This window comes from Canis lupus, chromosome 35 (genome assembly GCF_003254725.2).
Source record: "Canis lupus dingo isolate Sandy chromosome 35, ASM325472v2, whole genome shotgun sequence".
Taxonomy (NCBI): Eukaryota; Metazoa; Chordata; class Mammalia; order Carnivora; family Canidae; genus Canis; species Canis lupus.
In genome coordinates this window covers 8767189-8780551 of record NC_064277.1, presented here as the reverse complement: position 1 = coordinate 8780551, position 13363 = coordinate 8767189, and positions in this window count along the sequence as shown.

Here is a 13363-nt window from a genome sequence, read left to right as displayed (position 1 = left end):
GGATAACACACTGAGAGAATATCAAGAGGTAATGCCAGTAGGATTAAAGAGTTTTCATTTGGGTGATTAGGTAGAGGATGGTGCTTGATTTGAAGAAGGAATGGAGAAAGAGAAGCATATTGAAGAGCAAGGGCATAAAGTGTTGGTGGGCATTTATATTTTATGTGCATAGGACTTGCAAAAATCCATTAAGGAGGCAACTGGCATTGTGAATATTAGTCAAATATCAGTAGGAGAGCCAAATAATACACAGAGATCTTGATTCCATCTGTTACTCATTCCAAAACAATTTGCTTACCTTCTAGGGTCCCTGAGTTTCCTCTAAGTTGCATTTTCTGAGGTGGGGTGGGAGAGACACCTATAAGACACAGAAAACATGCAACGAAGTTTTCTCTCAGTCCTTACCCATATTAAAGACTGAATAATAAATAACCGAATGTCTCTGTATTTGGCTCACAGTGATTTCATTTTAGAATAGGGACAGAGCTTATAGAACAGTTGAGGGTACCAGTTAATTAGTAGTCAAAAATAAATAGATAAATCTACCCATAACCTGATTACATACTCTTTGGACAGTCACCAGCCCTGCAGACATTTGGAGTTATAGAACCCTTTAAAAATAAAATAAAATAACTGGAGTCACCATCCCATGCACAGTGGGAGAATTAATGTTCTCTCCAAGATTATAGTCGATGGCTCAGAGCAATATAGCACAGTGGTTTAAAAGCAAGTTTCTAGAGTCAGACTGTGTTTGAATCTGTAATATGCCATATACAGCTGTGTAATTTAAATAAGTTGCTTAAATTTTGTGTGCTTTAGTTTTCTTATCTATAAAAGGGAAATAATATTACACAAATCAAATAGGATTTGTGTAATATTATTAATAATATCAAATAGGATATCCTATTTGATAGGATATCAAATCCTAATCAAATAGGATTATTTGGGGGTTAAATTAGCAATGCATTCAGAGTGTTCAGAAAAATGTCTAGAGCACAGTAAAAGTGAATGCTAGGCGTGGTGTTCTCCCGTCACGTCTGTTCCCTGTTTTTTCTGAATGCTGGGTTTTAGGTCTCAGTAGCATTTTCTTGTCTTTCACTAGTCCTTTGCTGACTTCAGACTTCCCAGCCCCTATCAAAACCTCTTCTCACTTTCTGACCCAAAGCAAATTATCTTCTCTTGTCCAGAATGTCCTGGAATGGAACTTTGGAGGAGGGAGGCCATTTCTGCCATAACCATCACACCCAGTAAGGTATTTTCTGAGATAATAGGGACATTCTCTTCCCAAGAAGGATTCTGAGCTGTTTAATTCTCAGACCAGTATTTACTTCCTTCCCTCAGGAACAAGTTTAGTGACCTCAATCCAAGGTTATTTTTATGAGACTGGCCTCTTCTGTGTGCTTGATGATAGATGCCCCTTCTATAGCTGTTGATATAATCTGTGCATGAGCTACAGTTTTATAAAAATAAATTGATTGAGATGGAAATCTGTGAAGTTTGTAAAACTGTGTATTTTTGACAAAAGTTACATTATAAAAAGGACAGAGGAGAGATATGGAATAATTTATAAGGATGATCCCATGGGGCCGTAAATAAATTACAGAGTAAAGCCTGAGCCAAACTATCTTCTATTAAAGTCTCTTCATTGTTATTCAAGTGAATTTTCTCCCTCTCCCAAGTGGAAACTATTTGCACAAAACAAAAATATTAGAAATAGAATTCTAGGAATTTGGGCAGTGAAAGAAAACCTTGTTAAAACTTGAGAGTAGAGTTGGCTTTAGGCATAATTGTCAAGATTCTCTTCGTCACCTTTCTGCATCCCTCTTTAGTTCCTCTTTCTTTTCAAACTCTCTTCTCTCCCAGATGTCTTTCTTTATCATCCAGGGGTCAGAGTGCCTTCGATTATTAATTCAATCCGCAGGCAGTGCCTACAATGTGCTAGGCACTCGGTACTGAGAACACAAATGTAAACAGAAGAGGAGGGCACCTGAATACCTCAGTTATTTAAGCATCTGCCTTCAGCTCAGGTCATGATCTCAGGGTCCTGGGATTGAGCCCCTGAGTCTGGCTACTGTCTCAGTGGGGAGCCTGTTTCTCCCTCTCCCTCTGCTCCCCCCTACCCCTGCTCCTGCTCACTCTCTCTCTTCTCTCTCTCTCAAATAAATAAATAAAATCTTAAATAATAATAATAATAATAATTAACAAATAAAAAATAAACAGGAGAAGATTCGGGCCTTCCTGGAACTTACTTCAGGCTGTTCATCAATTTGTAAACACCTATTACCAATACATAAGAAGAAAACAAGGTACAATGAAAGATACAGTGCCAAAACAAAAGACACGCGCGCACACACACACACACACACACACAGAGGCCAAAAAACAGCTCAGAAACACAAAGTAGACAGTCGTAGTGGTGAGGTTTATCGTTATGCTTCCTTGGTTGGTTTTTAATTTATTTCTTTTTGGTCTCTAGGCTTAGGAAATGAGCCTCTAAACCTGAAAACCAGTCTCCTTCCTCAGTGGCTTTCAGATAACTGCATAGACATCATTGGCTTATAATCAGTAGATTTGCCAATCCCAAAGAAAGGAGCTACTGTTTGTATATTCATGTATATTTTCAGCATTAAATGCAAGAAAAAAAGAACTTGCGATTGTTCATTCAGCAAATCATTAGCCACACACACCAGAATTAAAACCAAGTAGCATCCACAAGAACACAACTCGTTTATTTGCAACAAATTTCTAAAAATCATTTGTAGGAATTAATTGGAAAATCACTAACATTTCCAAAGAAAAATAAGCAAAATACATTAAAAGACAAACCACAAATAATAAATACAATCAATAGACATTACTTGTTATTTACATTAAATACATTACATTGAATTAATAAAATATGCCATTTTCACCAATGAAACTAGAACAAAATGTAAATACAGTGCATCCTCATGTGGGAACATTTCACTAACCCATGCTAAAGTTAGAGAAGCAAGAGGATACAAAATCATTGTGATACTATCTATGTCTGTCTCAATGTAGTATCTCAAGAGTCACATGATGCCAAGTTTGCCCTATTTCTGGTGACTTCAGCTGTAATTCTTTGGTTAAGGAGGTGTCTGCTAGTTTCTCCATGCTAAAGTTGCTATTTTTTTTCCTTTGTAATTAACAAGTGTCATCTAGAAAAATATTTTGATATATTTTGAAATATTTGACATGTAAATATCATGTTCTCATCAGTATGGCCCACTAGTTTTAACATCCATTGACATTTCCTGATCTGAATCAAGTATTTTGAAAATGGTTGCCCACTAGAAGTTTTCTTTTTTTTTTCTTTTTTTTTTGAAGTTTTCTAATTTCATTACTTCTTCTACACTTATCAGTTGGCATTCATAGTCGTAGTATTTTTAATGTACATGTATGAAATACATCATCAGAAAAAAATAATAAATGCCACTAAAATTATAAATTGATGCATCTTTTTTTCTTTTTTATCCATTACCTATAAGTGGCTCAGAATTCTTCATCATTTTATGAATTAATAAATTCCTGGTGACCTTCCTGGATATCAAGTTAATTTTTTTGATTAGCCAATAAACTGACTAAAAAGTGAGAAAACTCAGTCACCCAACCTCACTTATACCAAGTCATCTACTAAATACTGTTTTCTCTTGATTGCTTATGAGATGACTGTTTTGTCTTTGATTAAAAAAAAAAAAGTCTTCAAGACAGAAAGAAGGATTTCTAACCCAAAGCAAAATATATGTGATATACATGGCATGACAACAAAGACAAAGGAGTAATTAAAAAGAAAACAAACAAAAAACAGCAGTTAGAATTTATCTTTAAATTATTTCCTGGGCTCAAATTGTAGGGCACAGTTCTAATTTAGGATGAATGTCAGGGCAGCAGTATAATCCCTGAACTCTGAGATTCTTCTGGCCTCTATTCTGGGAGAGCGCAATCTCCATATGGGGAATATGCTATGGCAGGATATTGAGATGTAAGTAGAGCTACAGTGTTACCGTGGAACTAGGAAAAAGTCTTGGTATGCCACCAAGAGATGTGGCTATCAATGGGATTAAGTGCACACTGAGAAACTGAGGATCTGGTAAGATCTGCATGACTTGCTTCCTTCATTATGAGAGAACAAGTGGTGAATAAAATCTGAAAACATACTCACTTAAAATGGGTCATTCTCTCATTATTCTGGTCTCCCAGGAAGAGCATCACTTCCCAGAGAGGGAGGTCTTAATGCTTTTGTTTTCAGTTTCTTTCCTCATACTGTTTTGTGTGCTCAGGAGAGAAATATAGCAGCAGAGGTAGATATATAAATATTTTACTTAATGTTCTTTTTTAACCAGTTTACTCTTTGAAGATAAGCTGAGGAGGGTCATCAAAAAAGATCTATTATACAGGATGATAAAGTAAAGGGGGAGGAGAGTTCTAAAGCAGGAAGAGCACGTCAATGGCATCTGGTGCACAACTCTTACCTGAAAGAGAAAAATAAAGAAATTGAGGTTCAGGGAATGAGTCCTGCAAAACTCACGGCATGAAGTCGAGGTAAGAACTGAAGTGTTTTGGCAAGTACTGTGAGTCTCCTGAACTGCCATCCTTAGGGCTCATGTGGGCCATGCCCACCTTCTGGGCTTTGCAAAGAAATACCAGCTGGAATGGATCTGCTGCGGTGAAGATTTGAAATCCCAAGAGTAGGGTTGCCATATAAAATACAGAATGCCCAGTTAAATTTGAATGTCAAATTAAAAACTATATTTTTGTATACATGAGAGACATTTATAGTTAACAAAATTGTTGTGCATCTAAATTCAAACTTTACTGGGTAGCCTGTAGATTCTTACTTGCTAAATCTGGCAACTACCTAAGAGCCACACAATCAAACAGTTACAAATAAGAAGTCAAGCAAAACAGTGGTATAATGTGTCAAGGGAATTTAACAAGGAGTCCCTAATTTACAAATTTCATAGGTTTGGGGTGATAGAACCATGATAAAATTTAAATTTTCTATGTTTTAAAATAAAGACTATTGGGCCCCTGTGTGGCTCAGTCAGTTAAGGGTCTACCTTCAGCTCAGATTATGATCTCAAGGTCCTGGGATCAAGCCCAACATTGGGCTCTCTGCTCAGTGGGGAGCCTGTTTCTCCAAATTTGCTATCTCTCTCTATCTGATGCTATCTCTCTCCATCTCTGTCACTATCTCTATCTCTCTCTCTCAAATAAATAAATAAATCTTTTTAAAATAAATAAGTAAATAAACTAAAAACTATTAATTAACCATAGAATAACTTCAACCATATTACCTTGTAGATTCATTATAAACATTTATTGAAATTTTACATGTAATATAATTAAGCAATCCTGAAAAGGAGCATTCATGAAATACATTTATAAACGTAAGTGCATTGCATTTTATCCATTGGATAAACAAAGTATTATTCCATTGGAATACAAAGTATTCCATTTTATAGATAATGAAACTAAAGCTCAGGGAGTTTGCGATTGAGGACTGTTTCCATAATTTGTGTGGGGTTTGTTTTTTTGATTGATCGGATTTTGGGTAGGTTTTTTTTTTTGTTTTGGTTTGGTTTGTTTATTTGGTGGAGCATATATGTAATCTAAGTCTGCATGACTCTAAAACCCCAAATCTTAATCATTATGCTATGAACAGAATTCTTACATTAAATTATTTCCAAAAAGTGGAATTATGAGTTATTTTTAATTTGTCCTATGTTTTTACATTTTTCTATAACACACTTTTTTAATCAGAAAAATATTATAAACATTTATCTTGCAAATTTGGTCAAATAAAGAATACACTTAACAATATAGTCATGTTTGTTCCCTCTTGCCTGGGAAAGGAACAAGAAGTGACTTTAACTGTAGAACAGAAAAGAACATTTGGAACAGAGTCAGATCTGAAACATAAAGTATAAAACAAGCATCAGTGGATTAAAACAAATTTAAGCAGTATTTCCAATCACCTTTAATGGATTTTTTTTCAGATTTTATTACAGTAACTGTAATGCAGATGGTTGGTACAACTGGGAGCTGGTTAGCCGAAGTCACAGCTGAAATACAAGAAAACAACTGGAATAGAAATTAGGTATCCTGGCATCTAGACATCATCTGCAAGCATAAGAAAATTTCTATTCCAAAGTAAATACTAACTTTTGCAACTTGAGAATATCATGTAACTGCAAAATGAGAGTTTCTTAAGTTTTGTACCAATACTTCTGAAAGTCTGAGGTCCTCTTGCTTTACGTTTACTTATCCATGAGAGCATATTGTTTTAGTTTGTCTTGAGAATAGATTCTGGGCCTCACCTCTCCATTCCTTTGGGATTTAGATGTATCTCATGTTGGACAAAGAGATGATGTAAATTTGACTCAAGGGTCTTTTTACTTCTTTGCGTATTTCTCATGATGCCTAATGAACCAACCATTGCTAAAGACAAATACTGTCTAAGTGTGTTAATAATTTCAATACTACTTAATTTAGCAGACTGTTCTCAGGCACACAGAGAAAATACAAAACAGAATTTAAATGATTCTATTTTGGACCCATGGTATGTGAGTTGGTTGGAAGTGTGGCCTGAGAGTGGGATGGAGACCCTGTAGACCAAACCATCCAAACACTTTCCAAAGCAATGTGTAGTCTGAATGAATACAAAATGTGTCAGACAGTGGAAGTAATGATGTCAGAAAGGGTGTCAAAATAAAAGCAATCTCAATATCCAAGCAGATTGAGAGAGTATTTATCTTCAGAAATAGGAAGGTACAAAATGAATTCAGGAAAGATCAGCTGACCATTCAGGTCACTGTCCATGTAGAAGCAGCCAAGTACTATTCCTATTGTAGAAGCTTTAAATGGCGAACATTCCTTTGGTATTTGTCCTCTTAAGTCTGACTGATACAAATACCTACAAATATATATTAAAGTGATATATGTCCCTGCTCCCAGTCAGATTAGGAGGCATCATTCTTAATTCAGTTTCTGACTTTAATTAGCTGCAAATTGAAACCAACTTGATCCTACCAAGCGGACAGTGGCCCAAGGCCAGCCTGATAAGGATATAGCCATGTGATAGGTCTGAGTTTTGATACTGTAGGGCTGAATACAGAGTTACTTTACTACACCAGACAAATAGGTGAAATCCAGAAGGGCAGACAGGCAAAGGCTGTGAGGGAAAGCCAAGGGTCTTTGAGGAGAGATGAAATTCAGATGCTAAACCCAGAAGTTGGAGTGAAAAAGTAAGGTTCCAAAGTGAGGTCAGAGCCAAATGATGATGGAATGGAAAAGCTGGTGCATAGTACAGAAGTGGGTGGGATTTGTGTCCAGTTACAGAGCTAGCATGAACCTTCATCATCTGGCATAAGTCACATTCTTTCTCTGGGTCTGTTTCTTCACTAAATTAAAAGAGCAGATATTTCAACTTCCCTCCATTCAGCTCCAAAGTTATTTAGAGAATCAAGTGTGATCAAGTCTCCTAAAAAATAAAGAGTGAGGAATTCCCCATGTAAAGTAATAAAAATAAGCCAAATTTGGAATACTAATAAGGCAAGCCATTTAATTACTTTCACTTTTTAAACACAGTGTAAGCTAAGAAATCTTTTCATCCCCACTCACTGTGCCTCTACCTCTTCACCTTCCATCACCAGAATGTTTCACCTTTCCTGCTAGACCAAATCCATTCCTATAGACTTACTTTGAACTCTGTCTCCTCATTCATTCTTTCCTTCCTGCAATGGACTGCTCCCTTAACTCCTTCTTCTCTTCAACTTTTTCCTCTCTTCTGGGCCCTTCAACTCAACATACAAAAATGCTCATTACTCTTACCTTAAACAAAAGTTTTCTTTTGCTCACATCTAGTTATTTTATCTCTTCATTTCTCAATTTCTTAAAAGGATTAGTCAACAATCATAGTTGCTTTAACCACTGTAATATGGCTTCTGCACTCACCTTATTGGGAGAGTTCTCCCTAGAATTCAAACGAATCATGAAAACCACTATAATAGTAAAGAAATCATGATTAAATTATACTCTGTGGGAGGCACTATGAGAATATCTCTGTAGCAACTCTAAAACATAAACAAAATGATTTATTTCCATTTTACAGATAAGGACTTGAGACCTATAGTAGTAAAATTACTTGTCTAAGGCCACAGAATTAGTCAATGTTGGAGTCAAGACTGGACCTCAGGCCTACCAAATTACAGATTCCCAACCCAGAGTTCCCTTCTAAGCTCCAGACCCATTACACAGTTTCCTACTGTCTATCTTCTCCCAGTACAGCAATTTCAACAAGTCCAAGATCCAACCCATAATTTCCTTTCTAAATCTGCTCCCCTTAGCCTGGCTCTCTCCCATCGTGCACCCCTTTGAAAGGCACCACTTTGCATAGATTCCTTCTGAAGGCCAATCTCTTCTTATTCCCACAAGTGAGCCTTGTGCTATTCTTGATCTTGTCTTATCAGAGGAGCGTCCTATCATCACATTCCACAGTATTTATCGAGCAGTTGACACATAGGAGAAAGTTTGAAACTAGTAATACCACAAAACACAAAACACAGTTCCTACCCAAAAATGGGACCTATTGAGTCAGAAAAGATTATTCAAAACAGGTGGTTTAGTTTAACCAGCTTCATGGTATGAGGTCCACTTTCTGAAATCTCTGATAAATGAGCATCTTAACTTTGCTTGGGCACATCCAATGAAAAGTTACTTGGAAAGTCTATAGACCAGAAAACTTTTTTATACTGAGCTGAACTCTATCTCTTTTTGTTTTACTCCCTGAAATAACAAATAATAAATTCAATACTTTCATCCTTCTCTTTTTCGTCAATTATTCAAGGCATAAGATAGCTTATCCCTGCAATTAAGCTTCTGGATATCTTTGTAATTCTGATAGGCCCACTGTATTAATAATATACCATATTATCATAATTATAATGTATTATTAATTAAACCTCACTATAAGGCAAGAACTGTGCTAAGAGATGTACATATATAGATGAAAAAGACGTAGCTCTTGTCCTCAAAGATGTTATAATGAATTTGGAGTGATGGTACGTCTATAAAAAAAATTAGACATTTTCAGTGGCAAAAACTGCAGTAAATATCATGTTAGTTACAATAATCTGCTCTCGAAGAGTCTTCTGTCAGCTATGATGACACTCAAAATAAGTACAAGATCTGGAATGATCACAGTCCAAGACAATGTGATAGGTATTTTTACTTTTCAAACTCTCTCTTAATTTATTTATAGTATATGTAAATATACTTATGATATACATTTATTTTACATGTCTATCTCAATACCTATCTATCCATCTATCCATTTATGTCTTGTATGTGGAATGCTTGAAAACCAGCTCCAGCTCTGAAGCATACACTCTGAATATCCTCAATCACCCTTGCCTCTCAATACCAAGTACTGGTCTTCAGTGATTCTAAAACAAAAGGTTTACAAAGTTAGTACTCTATGCATATAGCAACATGCATGCAGAAAATGAAATGGACCCTCACAATTAAATATCCCTTGACAAGCAGGATATGAAGAATAAAAAAAAATTGAGAAATTAAAGGAAAGACTTTCTGCTGTCATTACTTTGCAAATCTACCACAAAGATTTGTATGTAAAAGTTAGGTGTGAAATTCCTCTGAAGAAACCTATTGTTCGGAATAAAATGTCAGGGCAACTTCAAATTCTCAAATGATTATCTGCCAAAACAAAACGAAGAATGCAAACAAAGTCATTCCTATTACGGTGCAATGGAAATTTATTTTAGTTTATAGGAAATAAATTAAAACAATATCAAGATAATAAGCCTCAATTTTCTCGTAGAGAAACATGTTTCCTTAATATAGACATTATAAACAGTGGCAGCATACTCAATTTTGAAAAGTAAATAATAAACACAGTAAGATATTCATTTGTCATCATTCTTCTCTTTCAAATATTAACCACACAGTAATGTCAGGTAAACTACACATAAAAATATGAGGACAAATTTGCTAATGATGTGTAACCACCACATAATATATTTAATGAACTACAATAAAAGGTACATATTGCCATATCATAATTAAATTATATATTAAAAATATACTCTTCTTCTGTTCAGCTTGAATTTCCTAACTAAATATACACATTAGCAAAGATCCGCGATAAAGACCCTTTTTGTTTAATTTTTCTTCTATGAATCTCTTCTTTCTATCTCTGTGTCTTGAAAATCCAAATAATCGTTTTGAAAATAAATAATAATAGGATAATCATTATTTTTGCTTTGAAAACATACCTTAAAATTTAAGTAGCCTTTAACAACTGTTAATTTTTCAGTTGTGTCAAATGTTGCAAACTGAAGAATTTGTGGTTCTTTGCACAACTTAAAATTCTGGAGTGAAGGAACACTATTTGGGACATACTGTTCCCATAGAAAGAGAAAAAGCAAGAGAATTGTCAAAAACACTCAATGGCTCATCCAATTTCTATAAGTGTCATACGACTACCCGTTCACTTGTCATTGGCAAAGCAAGTCACATGACCAAACCCTACTTCTGGAGCCTCGAGGAGGTACGAACAGTCATGTGGCAATGAGCAGGGGCATATCTTTTTACAGAAAGGGAAAATATCATTGAGTATATTGGCAGTATCTACCGGAATTATAACTCTTCCATTTTAAGGGATTTTCAGACTGTGTAAACTGCAGTGATTATTAAGGGAACTTTCAATAAAACACACATGTACATTTTATGTGTATCTAGTATAAAATGTATCTAGCCAGAATAATAACCCAAAATCCTGCGGGGTATTTTTTAAATATTTCAAATGTATTACCATCTTTGGGAACTTATGTATGAACAACACTTGTCCACCAATCTCAAAAGTGCAATCCACCAACAATTTTATGAAGTTACATATTGGGATTAGAATTTGAACATAAAATATTCCAAATAGCATCTCAATTAGGATTCAGTCTATCCCTGCCCATCAAGATGCCAAACTTGACTGAATACATAAAGTACTTTTTGAATATACTTTTCTCAAAGAGCTCACACTCAGAAGGGAATCAGGGCACATGAAGGCAGAGCTGGGTGCCCTGGTCACACTGAAGAATATCCCAGCATTCACACATGATGGCAGAGGCATTCCTCCCCACTACGGAAAACCACCATGCTACTTTATTTGTTTATTTATTTAGAGTGGGGAGGGAGGGGAGAAGTAAGGCAGAAGGAGAGGGAGAGAGAGAATCTTAAGCACACTTCATGCCCAGTGCAGAACCCTATGTAGGGCTCGATCTCATGACCCTGGGATCATGACCTGAGCTGAAACCAAGAGGCAGACACCTAATGGACTAAGCTACCCAGGAATCCTGCCACCATGTTACTTTAATGGCTGCCCACCATAAATACACTCATCAGTTTCAAGAAAGGTGCTCCAATGCCACTGTCCAGTCTGACACTCTGAGGTAGGTATCTGCCTACTTCATTAGGCAACTGGATCACACATGCTTAACCACCAAGCCACTTGCAGCTGAAGAAGCCAATGATTAATGTGAGTTAGAAACAGGTGCTTATGATATAAAGTAACAGACATCTACATCAACTCACGGATACTCTTAGAGTCCTTTTATTTATGGGCTATATGGAAGAGCCACTGTTCTGTGCCTGTGTGACAGGTATAGGTAGGAGATGTGGATTTAGAATTAGATGATAAAAGAGGCATAATTATAACTTTGAGAAACAATTTGAATACTTTTTAAAATTACTGAGAACATTAAGGCTGTTGTAGTTTGCAAGTTAGAGCTGGCAGGCACAAGCTGAAGTCTCTTAATAGCATCAAAAACAAAAAAGAAAAAAGATGAAAGGTGTAGAAATATATATATATATTTTTTTTCTTTTCCTTTTCTAATCCTGCATGCTTTAACGGCAAGATTTGATTTAAACATCATACTCAGGACAGAAGAATAGACAAATGGTTTAGTAACGTCTGCAACAAGGTGCTGCTAAATCTTCCGTATGCATCTTTATCACAAACAATCTTATTTTTAAATGGTTAGTAACTAGTCATAAGATTTCACCCTGAGCTGAGAATATAAGGTTTCAGTCTAGAAGCAATCTTTTCTTTTTTTTTTTTGGTAAATATTTTTAAATATTCCACATTGTTTCCAATACAAATAAATTAATAACTGGAAGATTGCAAACTGTTCTTGACTTTCTTTGGGCAGTCTTATGGTCTGGTGAGAGGGAGAGAAATAGTTTGACCTCACATCATTTTTCATCATAATAGAAGTTCTGCTGTACACACTCTTGGGCTCCTACAAAATGATCTGTTTATCTCGAAAATTTGTGGATATAGACTCAAAGATTAGCAGGGGCCTGTTTAAGACTAAGTTATTTTGGGATTGGCTCTTCTGCCTTAGAGATTTGAATCCTATACAATTGCTCTATACTAGAGATTATGTTAAAAAGCAGCTCACAGGCCAAAACAAGGCTAGAAGGTCAAAATTAACACAGATACTTTTAATCTTTGTCCATATTACGTCAACGATAATAAGTGAGCCTCATTACTTTTAGGGGCATGCTCAATAGCAAAGTGAAGCAAAAAATATGTATTTTTATATATTTATTTTATATTATATATATTGTTTATATATACATATATATGTACATATATATATATCCCAAAATAAGTACATTCAGTAGTTCAACTGAACTCAACAGAACATCCTATACCTACATACTTTCTTGCTTATCTTTAAGAACTCAGATGAACAAATGATGACAATATATCCAACCATTCGATACCACTGAGACAACATTTTCCCTCTGTCTTCTTGCCATTGTCAAGCAAACTTTGAATGCATCGTCAGTAAGTGCTATATGAAAAACCTGGCTGAAGATATCGTAAAAGACATATGGACAGGAATCCAAATTTCAGCTCCCCACACTGCACTTGCTAGTTGAAGGTTTGTACAATTTTTGTTTGTTGTTTAATCTCCAAAGCCCTAATTTCTTCCCCTATAAAATAGGAGTATTGAACAAGAGTCTCTCTAAAATATTTTCAGCTCTAAAAATATCGGTTTCTATAGTTCTACATGTTATTTCCTCTAGGAATTAGAAAGGGGAAATATCAAGGTTTTAGCATCAGAGATACCATGAAATCTTATTTCTTCATTTGTAAATTGACCTATGATAAATGAACTAACTGGCCATGGCTCTATATAACTGCAGTCATTAAAAGTTTGTCCTGGGTCCATCTCATTGTCCTGGATAACTCCCTTATTTGTTCACAGCCATATTCCCATCATGGATATAGAATCTGCCATATAGGATGAGATCAGAT